The following is a 12,037-nucleotide window of genomic DNA, read 5'->3' as shown; positions in this document are numbered from 1 at the left end:
AAACCTCTATTATTAATAATCAGCATTAAGTTCAACCCAGGGATAGAATGAGATAGAAAAGGGTTATAATGTCATTTGGATTTGCATATTTACATAAAAACAACGCTTATGGCAAATTTTCAGCATTTTGTTTAAGGTATCTTGACTGATTGAGACACAAGTGCCTTAACTGCCAATATGTAAATAAAATAAATGCACAAATATTTGTCTTGAAAGTTATTTAGATAGTGATATGGTTATTTATTAGCAAAAAAAAGTTATTAAAAAAGTTACTAAAGTGTTAATTCACCGTTGCGCTGCAAAAAAAATGTCTGTAACAACGTGAAGACGAAAAACAAATCGAGAAAAAAATTACAATCCATCATTACAGAAAATATTTTCACAAACAACTAAATCAACGAATGTTATTTAAGGCAATTGTAACGAAACCCTTCAATGTCAGGTTGTTAATTTCAACAGTTTATTATTTATTAATAACCCAGCTCCATATGTTTCTGAGTGCGAGAGCTCATGGAACTATATTATCCCGTGGCGGCGGTGGCGGAGGGATACCATCGAAGAGTAGCATCGTGCTCACGCAGATTACGTCACGCGGTTGGCGACAGAATGTCTGAGTGAGGCGCGAGTAAGCTGCACGTGAATGTGAAATCGGGGAAAACACTGCGAGCTGAGAGTGCATTTCAAGAAGTGTGCAGAATTATAAAATAGTTATAATATGTCAGAAATTTGTCGTATAGATAATTATTATTATAGTTAGCCTTTTTGTTCTGTTTATTTTCGTTGATTTTTACCTTGCAACTGTCATATTAAGCTGCAGCTTAGTTATTTTCATTTTATTTAATTGAATAGCTTCCTATCAGCCAATTTTTTACATAAGTCACTGCATTGGATTCATTTTCATATTATCAGATTTTTCAATTGCATATAAGATGCGCCGAGACCAACTCTAAATAAAGCTTTCCAATCACAACGTGCTAAAACATGAGTATAAAATCATATCTAGCAGATGTGTATATGCAATTATTTTATAGAAATGGTAGTTGGATGTCTTACGAAAGTGTTTATGCTTAATGACATACACCTAAGTTTAAGGATAAAGTCGCCTCCTAATGAGCAAGGAAACTACAATGCTCATCTTGTCTCCCACTGGGCTGCTGTCAGGTGCACTTTCAATTTGAGTCCTTTTGTCTTAACAGTATTACCCACTGCTGAGGAGGGAGGAGAGGTCGGAGGAGGGCCTCTCACCTCTGTCACTGAGCCTTCATTCACCCTCATCACAATGGAGCCGGACGGTCGTGCCATGGGAATGTGAGGTAGTGCTGAAAATCTGCTTATCCAAAAACGGTATTGTACAAAATGTAAAGTTGGACCTGAAGAAATATACTATGTTATCCCTAAATCAGTGGTATTTTCATTTCTTTTTGGGGAGCCAAGCTGTGCGCTTGCTTACATATGCGACTCATTTGTGCTTTGGTGCCATCAGCGGTCTTTGGCACAGCACTGGTGTTTTCAGTAATGCTAAGCATGATGGCAGAGAATCAGGCAGCTCGCATTTCAAACAGGCGCCTCCATTGACACCGTGCTCCTGCTCTTCTAGAAATAATGTCTGGAGTGGTAATATTTAAATACTGTCTCCAAGGGCTTTTTTATTTATCCTGTGGACCTTCATATGCCACGGATCATAAGCTCACCTGCATACACTACCTGTCAAAAGTTTTGGAACAGTAAGATTTTTAATGTTTTTTTAAAGACGTCTCATCTGCTCACCAAGCCTGCATTTATTTGATCCAAAACACAGCAAAAACAGTCAAATTTAGAAATGTATTTACTATTTAAAAGAACTGTTTTCTATTTGAATATATTTTAAAATTTAATTTATTCCTGTGATCAAAGCTACATTTTCAGCATCATTACTCCAGTCTTCAGTGTCACATGGTCCTTCAGAAATCATTCTAGTATTTGCTATTCAAGAAACATTTTTTATTATAATTATTATCAATATTATCAATTTAAAACAGCAAAGTAAATTTTTTTGGGGGATTCTTTGATGAATGATTTCTGAAGGATCATGTGACTGGAGTAATGCAAAAATTCAGCTTTGAAATCAAAGGACGAAATTACACTTTAAAATATATTACAGTAGAAAAGAGTTATTTTAAGTAGTATAAATATTTCAAAATTTTACTGTTTTTGCTGTGCTTTGGATCAAATAAATGCCGGTTTGATGAGCAGAAGAGACTTCTTTAAAAACATTGACTGGTAGTGTAAGTACATGTTAATTTGATGCTTGAAGAAGTATGAAAAATTGCGGAATAGCATTAAAGGAACATTCTGTGTTCAATGTTTGATAAGATAATACATGTGGCATGTTAATTACAAAAAAAAGTTTAAAATTTGACTGAAAGTAAATCAAGGTTACTGTAATACACTTACAAATGAATGGGGAAACACTGGGGGGAAAAAAAACCCTTAATGGGGTGAATTTTGTAGCTTTTAACAGCAGAAATGTAAAACGTATATTAAAATGCACTTGCAACATTTCTTGTGAAAAACATGTATTATTTGAGCTATAAAGGCATAATGTCACCATTGCAACAAAGCTGTAATATTAATTTATAGTAATATGAGTCACAAAATCATGTTAACACATATTATGTATCTTGAGCAGGGTTATTACAGTAAAAAATAAATAAATAAAAATAAAAACAGAAAATAAAATTAAAACTATAAAAGCTTTTTTTTTACTTAAAATAAAATGAACATTAACTGAAATAGCAAACTTTTAATTTTTTAATTTAGTTTAGCTTGATGTACAAAAATAACAAAAACTAAAACTGAAAAAAAAGTAAATAAACTATGTAGACACATAAGGAAAAAAAAATTATATATTTAAATGAAAAATGGTTATTCTAATAAAACAATTATTATTTTAAGTTTTCCAAACTGGCCCCATTCACTTCAAGCCCTACTCTGTAACCCGTTTTGCTTTTGTTTTGTTTGATTAAACAAAATGAGGGCAAATCAAAAATTAATTTTTGTGGTTACATTGAACCCATAATATTTCTTAAAGGAATAGTTCACCCAAAAATAAAAAAAATAATAATTAATTACTCACCCTCATGTCATTCCAAAGTGGTAAGACCTTTGTCATCTTCAAAACACAAATTAAGATATTTTTGATTAAATCTGAGAGCTTTCTGACCCTGCATAGTCAGCAATGCAACTGACACGTTCAAGCCCCAGGAAGGTAGTAAGGACATTGTTAAAATAGTCCATGTGACATCAGTGGTTCAACTATAATGTTATGAAGTTACAAAAATACTTTTTGTGCACAAAGAAAACAAAAATAACGACTTTATTCAACGATTTCTTCTATTCTGTGTTAGTCTTTGACGCGTTTTCACAGGTTTTTTTTTTTTTTTTTCGTTTTTCATTCATTACAGGAATTTTCATTTTTGGGTGAACTATCCCTTTAAGGTTGTTATACCTTGAATGCCTTAAACATACTATAAAAAATACACTTTCTCTCTCTGAGGGTTTGAATTTTTAATGAACACCTAGAAACTTCTAGAAAGCACAATCTAGAGGTATGTGTGTTAAAAGATGAGAGAGCACAGTGGCCTTGACAGCTGACCGTGCATGCCTCCTATTTTCCTCCGTGATAACAACTTTGGTGACTGGCATTTGTTCAAATGGACAATATGTTATTTGTAAATGGGCGGCGTGTAAGATGAAGCTCCCCACCCTGGCCTGGCTAGAGTTAACCCCTCTCCCCACCATCAGCAATCCCCATGGTTGCTAGGAGGGTGGTCTGCCATACCCCAGGGTGGAGAGAGGAATAAGAGGACAATTGTGGGGCTTTGCGTAAGGCTCAAGAGGCTGGAACAGCTGCCATGGTCACTTGGTGGAGGGCTTGCATACTGAAGACCACGCTAGTGTAAAAGCATTTGCCAAGGTCGTGCTTGTCATTTGTGATAAAAAGTCCATTGAGTCTGGTTTTGTGAATGCACTTTTGACATACTGTTAAAATATTAGGAGGAAATTGGTTAAACATATTTGATTTATTTAACATACATTATATTGCAACTAAACTTGAGCCTTACTGTACAAAAATGTGTGTATTTTTGGTAACACTTTACAATAAGGCGTCATTTGTTAACATTAGTTAATGTATTAACTAACATGAACATACAATAAACGATACATGTATTACAGTTTTTTATTAATAAAAAATACAGTTGTTCATTGTTAGTTCACAGTGTATTAACTAATGTTAACAAACACAACTATAAAAATTTTAATAATGCATTAGTAAACGCTAAAATTAACTAAGATTAATAAATGCTGTAGAAGTTTTGTTTATTCTTAGTTCATGTTAACTAATGTAGTTATCTAATGTTAATTAATAAAAACCTTATCGTAAAGTGTTACCGTATTTTTATTTGTAAAAAAAAAAGTAAAAAATCTGTTAACTGGTTAAACATTGCATTATATGTAATTTTACTGTAAAATAGCATCACATTTATGGCTTTGGCAAGAAAGAACTATGAATTACCAAATAATTGACATTGAAGATACTGTTACTGTTCCTCCCATAGACATGGCATTAGAAACACCCTTGTATTAGAATTAACTCGTTTTTTGAAATTTGATGAAAAGGTGATATAATACAAAGTATAGTGTTATAAATGTACATATATTTAAAAAAAAAAATCAAAATATGAAAAAAAAATTCAAGGATTTATGATGATGATGACCATTGAAACGCATCAAAAGGGTCCATTGTATGTATGAAAGCAAATAGCAATTATTATTAATGACTTGTTAGTTCCAACCTAATTATATAAATCAATTATACAAAAACAGATAACTTAATTTTTAACAATTTTCAAAAATCATATTTTTTCATTGTGCATTACAATTAATCTCAATCAAACTGCCGTTGGGTTATTTTGATTAAACTATAAAATAACTAAAAAATAAAGCTAACTAAAACAATAAAAACATGATAACATAATTAAAAAACATGATATTTAAGAAAAAAAGTTATCTGTTTTTGCAAAAAATAAAAATAAAAAAAATAACAATAATAATAAATAATACTAATAATAAAAAAATATATATATACATATATATATAACTGGCAACAAAATCTTTGATGCTCTTCAACATTACAAATTGTAATTCATTTTCACAGTAAAAATTATTCAAGTTTATAGAAAATAATACTTAATAAAAATAAAAATGTACACTGGTAATTTCTAAAAGCTATTTGCCATCCTATAATAACTGAAACATTGTCACTAGCTGGCAACCACAGCCTTTTTTTCTGTATATTTAACAGGATTTTTTACAGTCTAATTTAAAGGCATGTTGAGACACATATGCTATCTGCTCTGATTGCTCATGTTGTTTATGTAGTAGTTCAAGTATAAGTTAATTAATCCTTGTATATTTCCTGATATGCAAACATGCAAAATTACACGCATAATGTTCTCTCCGGTAGCTCTAGTGAGTATTCACACATCTCTTTTAACTCTCTCTCACACACACATAAACTCAACTGAGCAGTTGACATTTACAATCCTCATTCTGAGTTTTAATGATGGTCTTTTTGCAGTAATAATGACATGACGTCAGATAGTAGAGCAGATCACTGGGTCAATTACTCAACCAGTTAATTGACTCTTCTGGGACCACAAGACCCCAGACAGAACAAATGAACTCTACACATGAGCAATGACTTAATATTTTAGACTCATAAAATGGCAAAATATTAACTCAGATTATTAAAACCTCAAATGCTATATACATGAATAAAGCTAAGCACCTAAAGGAATGTTTCACCCAAAAAATAACATTTGCTTAAGATGTACTCACCCTCAAGCCATCCAAGATGTAGATGAATTTGTTATTTGTCTTATGGATGCTCTACAGTGAATGGGTACCATCAGAATGAGGTCAAACAGTTCAACAATACAATTCCTCTATCCATAATATTGCTTTTGGCAATGAAAAAGTTGAATCATGACAGAAATATGCACAGATCAAGCACCATTTAACAACCCCAAACCATTCTAAACAAATACGTTGGTGGATATTTGCATGAACTATTCATTTTACACTCTGTGTTCATTTGACAGGTGTTGGTGATGCTATTGTTTGCATGTTCAGCAAATATAACTCCTGCATTACATCATGCAACTTGGAAGACGGAGTGATATTTTTATTCCCATATCACAGATGTTCCTTCAGTTCAACACTGTAAGGTCATTTCTCATGAGACAAGCGCTGTGGTGCTGCGTCCATCTGGAGATATTGTAAGCGATAGTCCTCTGACATCATCCTTTCCTGTGGCGTATTCCAAACAGAGTTCTGTGTGGTGAAAATAGCTCTGGCTGTAAACAAAGCTTCCATGTCTGATTTGCTTTTCTTAGAAAGGAATAATAGTATATGCACTATAATGCCAAAGAAAACATAGGAGGGAAGACTAACTCAGCATTTACACAATGAAGCTTATATTACAACAAAAGCCAGATCCACCCTAAACTCATTTTAATTTAAACTCACGTTAAAGACTTATACAGTGCAAATATGTGCGCTGTCAGCTTGAGTTAAAAACATCCCACTGGACCATTCAAAATATGTAGTGTAATGTGCTAAATACAGAAAAAACTACAAAGTACAAATAAGGCTTTTAGAATCTTAGCTGCAGGGTTTTCCTTGAATTCAACAGTTGTGAGCATGCAAGACATTGTGTGCAATGAATGATGTCATCCCCATCGCTTCATTGATCGTAGCTGCCATGGCTACCACAGTGCTGTAACTGTAGCAGCGGTAGGTCAAAGGTTACAAAGATAGCCCAGCAATTGAATTTATGGGAGGGCTTGTAGGTATCAGGTTTTCTCATTCACCCCCACACCACTTTGTTGATTCTGAAGCTGCCTTTCCTTTCCAATCCTCCTCATTCTCTCCGTCCTTCATCCAATTAGTGGCAATTAACCACAGGACCTGGCCAGCTACCTTTCTGATGATAACCTCTGTCTAATGCAGATTTCTGTTTGCAAACATTTATGCAGGAATGTTTTTGAACACTCAATACTGATACGCTAAATATGATAAACATTGAGATATCACTGAGAACATACAGTTGAGGTCAAAGTTTACATGCACCTTGCAGAATCTGCAAAATTTTAATTGTTTTACCAAAATAAGAGGGATCATACAAAATGCATGTTATTTTTTATTTAGGACTGACCTGAACGAGATATTTCACATAAAAGATATTTGCAGAAGGAAAAACATTGCATTAAGAGCCAGGTGTAAAAACTTTTGGAATTTGAAGATCACGGTAGTTTTAACTTATTTTGTATTCTAGGAAACATGTAAGCATCTTCTGTAGCTTCTGAAGGATAGTACTAAATGAAAAAAAAGGAAAATAAGAAAAATGTACACATTCTGTTCAAAAGTTTACACCCCTGGCTCTTAATGCATTGTTTATCCTTCTGGTGCATCAGTGAGCGTGTGAATCTTCTGTAATAGTTGCATATGAGTCCCTCAGTTGTCCTCTGTTTGAAAAGAAGCATCTCAAAATCATACAGTCAATGTTGGAAAAGGTTCAAATACACAACGAATGCTGAAAAACCAAAGAATTTGTAGGACCTGAAGGATTTTTCTGAAGAACAGCGGGTAACTGTTCAGAAAAAAAAAGTGGATCATTCAGGTAATAGTATTAAGAATCAAGTGTATGTAAACTTTTGAACAGGGTTAATTTTTTTAAAGAATCAACTATTATTTTCTCTTGTAGACTATATGTCAATGTCTTTTATGTGAAATATCTTATGTATGATCCCTCTTATTTTGGTAAAATAACATTTTGCAGATTCTGCAAGGTGTGTGTACACTTTTGACCTCTCAAGTCTATTTAAGAGGAATAGCTCATCCAAAAATGAAATGTTGCTGGAAAAGTACGCTCCTTCAGGTCACCAAATTTGTAGATGAGTTTGTTTCTTTATAGGAACAGATTTGGAGAAATGTAGCATTACATCACTTGCTCACCAATGATTCCTCTTCTGTGAATAGGTGTCTAAATTCAGAATGAGAGTGAATACAGCTGATAAAAACATCACAATAATCCACAAGTAATCCACACGATCATAACGTCCATAAAATAACGTCCTGTGAAGTGAAACGCTGTTTGTTTAAAAAAAAAAATTCAAAATTAAGATGCATTAAAGATGAATAGGCCTTCTTCATGTCAACCCTATGTTTATTTTTTCCTGGGCTTTCACAACTCTCAAACCTTGCTCTTTTATAAATGTCTGTTAAAACTAGTCTTGTCGATACCTACATATATTTTTAAAGGTAAACCATATGTCTCACGTTATTAAGATGTTTTATTAACATTCAACGCATTACAGTTATAGCGTCGTAAATTTACAACAAAAACGCTTGTGAACAGTTCCCTCTAGTGTCCAATCATAATCCGTTCACACATTAAATCTGTATTCTTTAATATTATATACGACACACCTGCAATTAGAATTGAAAAGTTTGAATGATAGTAAGTAAAATTACTTTAAGCACTTTTAAGTACTTTTTTACTTTAAGAAATCTCAGCAGAGTCTCATTTTTCAGACACAAACGCTTTCCTATAATAAAACGTTTTGCATGTCGCCTTCTGCACATCCTGATTTTGCTGAGTTAGATGTGTTCCATTTTAATCCAAAAATTTAATCTTGACCATATCCCTACACCTAAACCTAACCTTACCCATGAGTAATCCGTTAAATCAGAGGAAATGATAGATGAATGACACTGCACCAAACAAGCACCAAACACTGATTGTAAACTATTCACAGAAACTATAAACTGTTTTTTCAAATCTGATTGGTTAATCACAATGTTGTTCCAGGGTCAACAAAGATGTTGATCTAGGAACATGTTGTACTTGGTAAAATCAGGTTTTGCGTCCTGGATATTTAAATGAAGTTATGCTATTGGCCATGATTTTGAGTTAGCACAACATCCATCTGTGTATAAATACAGTGTAAAGAGGATTACGTCCATTAAAAACTACGGACAAAACCTATTGTAATGGTTGCATTTGAGTCCCTCAGTCGTCCTTAGTGTAAAAAGATGCATCTTAAAGTTTAACCAAAGTTCCATTAAAGGAACAACACAGTATTAAGAATAAAGTGTATGTAAACTTTTGAACAAGGTCATTTTTCAAAACTTGTAAGACAATCACATAAACAATTATTATTTGTTGTTTGAGTTTAATATGGAGAAATTGGACATGGATTGGGGGGGGACTTCTGCTTCTGCTTAATATCTGGTGGCCCATAACCATATTGTCTAAGGTGTCTGAACTATGGCCATCGAGGTACACTGTACTGATAAGTTTAGCTCCAACCCGGATCAAGCAAAACTGCCTGTAACTTTCTAGCAGCCTAATCCTGAAGAACTTGATTAACTTGTTCAGCTGTGTTTAATTAGGGATAAAACTAAATTCTACAGCACAACGGTCCTCAAGGTTAAAGGGGAAAAAAAAAAAAAACTGCTGTAGGCCAACTGCCATCTCGTACAATACAAAATTTAATCATATGAGTTTGGAGCAGTTCAATGGAAGTAGTGGTCCCTGCAGGTTGGATTAGTGGTTGTGTCAAATGATCAATCCAGGTGACCAGAAAGAAATTTTAAGCATAATGTTATTAATCTATATTTTACGAGAAGGAATAGCAAGTGTTATTTCACAGACAGAGCTTTGAGTATTGTTTTTGTTGTATTATTTTAAGTAGGCTATGAAATTGCACTGCTTGTGATGAAAGAGCTGAACACCAGAAGTGCCTCTATTTGTGTGTTCATTTAGGCATCTATTCTTATGTCTATCCTCAAATATTGTTTTGAAAGGTAAGAGATCCCAGAATTCTCCCAAACGTTATACCAGGGGTGTCCAATCCTGCTCCTGGAGGGCAGGTGTCCAATCCCAATTAAACACACCTGAACCAGCTAATTTAAGGTCTTAATAGGTACACCAGAAACGTCTAGGCAGGTGTGTTGAGGCAAGTTGGAGCTAAACTTTGCAGGACAGTAGCCCTCGGGGATCGAGTTTGGAAACCGCTTTCCTGCGTTATACTTTTTGAGAGACTCTCCAATGCTCAAACTCAGCACTGCCCCCTGAAGTCTACAGGGGTACAAAACAGTCGCTGCTTTAAAATGAACCTGATGCATTTATGAAGACTCACCAGCAGATGGAGCTAGTGACACGTCAGAGATATGATTGTAGAAGAAAAATAACACATTTATTAACACTGTAATGTACTATTCTGATGTGGACTCCTTTAACTGGAGTCTTTATCATTTTAATCAGGTTTGTCAAATATACAAACCATTCCTTGTAAACACTTACCCAGTGAATATTTCATTTGTATGGTCACTGTTTCTACTAATGTTTACTGTTTTTAAATAATTGTGATTATAATATCTTTTTATAGCATGGATCAGATGTTATTACCTCTGTTCTCGATAGTTTTAGTTTTAAACACAAACAGAATATTTAAAATATTAATGTTCATTGGTATGAGACAACACCTTTTCATGTGACAGAGAAGTTAGCAATAAACTCTACTATACTATAATGCAGATTTCTAATAATGTTTAGCAGCGTTGACTGATGTAGTCATTGAACAATGACATAATGTAAAGATCTGATTTAAAAAAACAAACTTTTGTTAGTGTCTGCATGCGCAAATGACAAAAATATTGTCTATCACTGATTTATCCACAGTATCACAACTTTAATGAAATTGTTACATTAAGAAAACTATGAAAATTAAGTAATAAACTTTAACCAGTCACTACAGACTTGCTTTTCACCCACAGATTTTAATTAGATTATAGATACAGTTATGGTCAAAATTTTGCATACACATTGCAGTATCAGAAAAAAAGTTAACTATTTTACCAAAATAAGAGGGACCGTACAAAATGCATGTTATCTTTTATTTAGTACTGACCTTAATAAGATATTTCACATAAAAGATGTTTACATATAGTCCACAAAATAAAGTAATAGTTGTTTCTAAAGTTTCTAAGTACATAATACTTCAGGTCCCACAAATTTTGTGGATTTTTACCGTACATTTCTGCCATTTGTACATCAGCTTGACATAGTCGCCACTAGTAAGCTACTACTAAATATATTGTAAAAACTTTAATTTTCTGTAAAGCTGCTTTGTAAAAATTTGTATTGTGAAAAGTGCTATACAAACACACTTGAATTGAACTGAATTGAATATGAATCGAAATGTTAAAACTTTTTAAGTACTAAATGAAAAAAAAAAAAATATTTAGCCAAAATAAGAAAAGTGTACACATCTTCATTCTTTTCAAAAGTTTACACCCTTGACCACAACTGTATATTATCTATATCATAGATCACTGCTTCCGTACAGGTAATTCCGTAGGAAAGAGAGAGAGAGAGAGAGAGAGAGATAATGCCATGTTTTAAAGTGGTCATCGGATGGCCATTTTCCACAAGTTGATATGATTCTTTAGAGTCATAATAAAAAGTCTACAATATACTTTGGTTGAAAATTCTCAATGGTAGTGTCAAACAACACCCTTTTTACCTTTCCAAAATCAGCTCTGCAAACATCATCCTGTTCTGGTTGAGGCTGCTTTATATGCAAATGAGCTCTGCTCTCCTCCCCCTCTCTTCTCTTTGTGGAGTGACGAGCCTGTTTACTTTAGCCGTGTTTAGCCGCTAAACTTGCTAACTAGCATATTATTAGGAAAAGATTCATTAAAAAACCCTTAGACTCACTTCTGCTGTAAGTGAAGCTGGATCACAAATGATTCGTGCAAACATAGACGGATACAGTGCCCTCCACTAATATTGGCACCCTTGGTAAATATGAGCAAAGGTGGCTGTGAGAATGAATCTGCATTGTTTATCCTTTTAATATTTAATTAAAAAAATTCACAATATTCTAACCTATAATTTAAGTAAAACTATGGAAATCAGGGGCAAAAT

This window comes from Labeo rohita, chromosome 1, assembly GCF_022985175.1.
Source record: "Labeo rohita strain BAU-BD-2019 chromosome 1, IGBB_LRoh.1.0, whole genome shotgun sequence".
NCBI classification, from domain to species: Eukaryota; Metazoa; Chordata; class Actinopteri; order Cypriniformes; family Cyprinidae; genus Labeo; species Labeo rohita.
Note: the sequence above shows the minus strand (reverse complement) of the source record.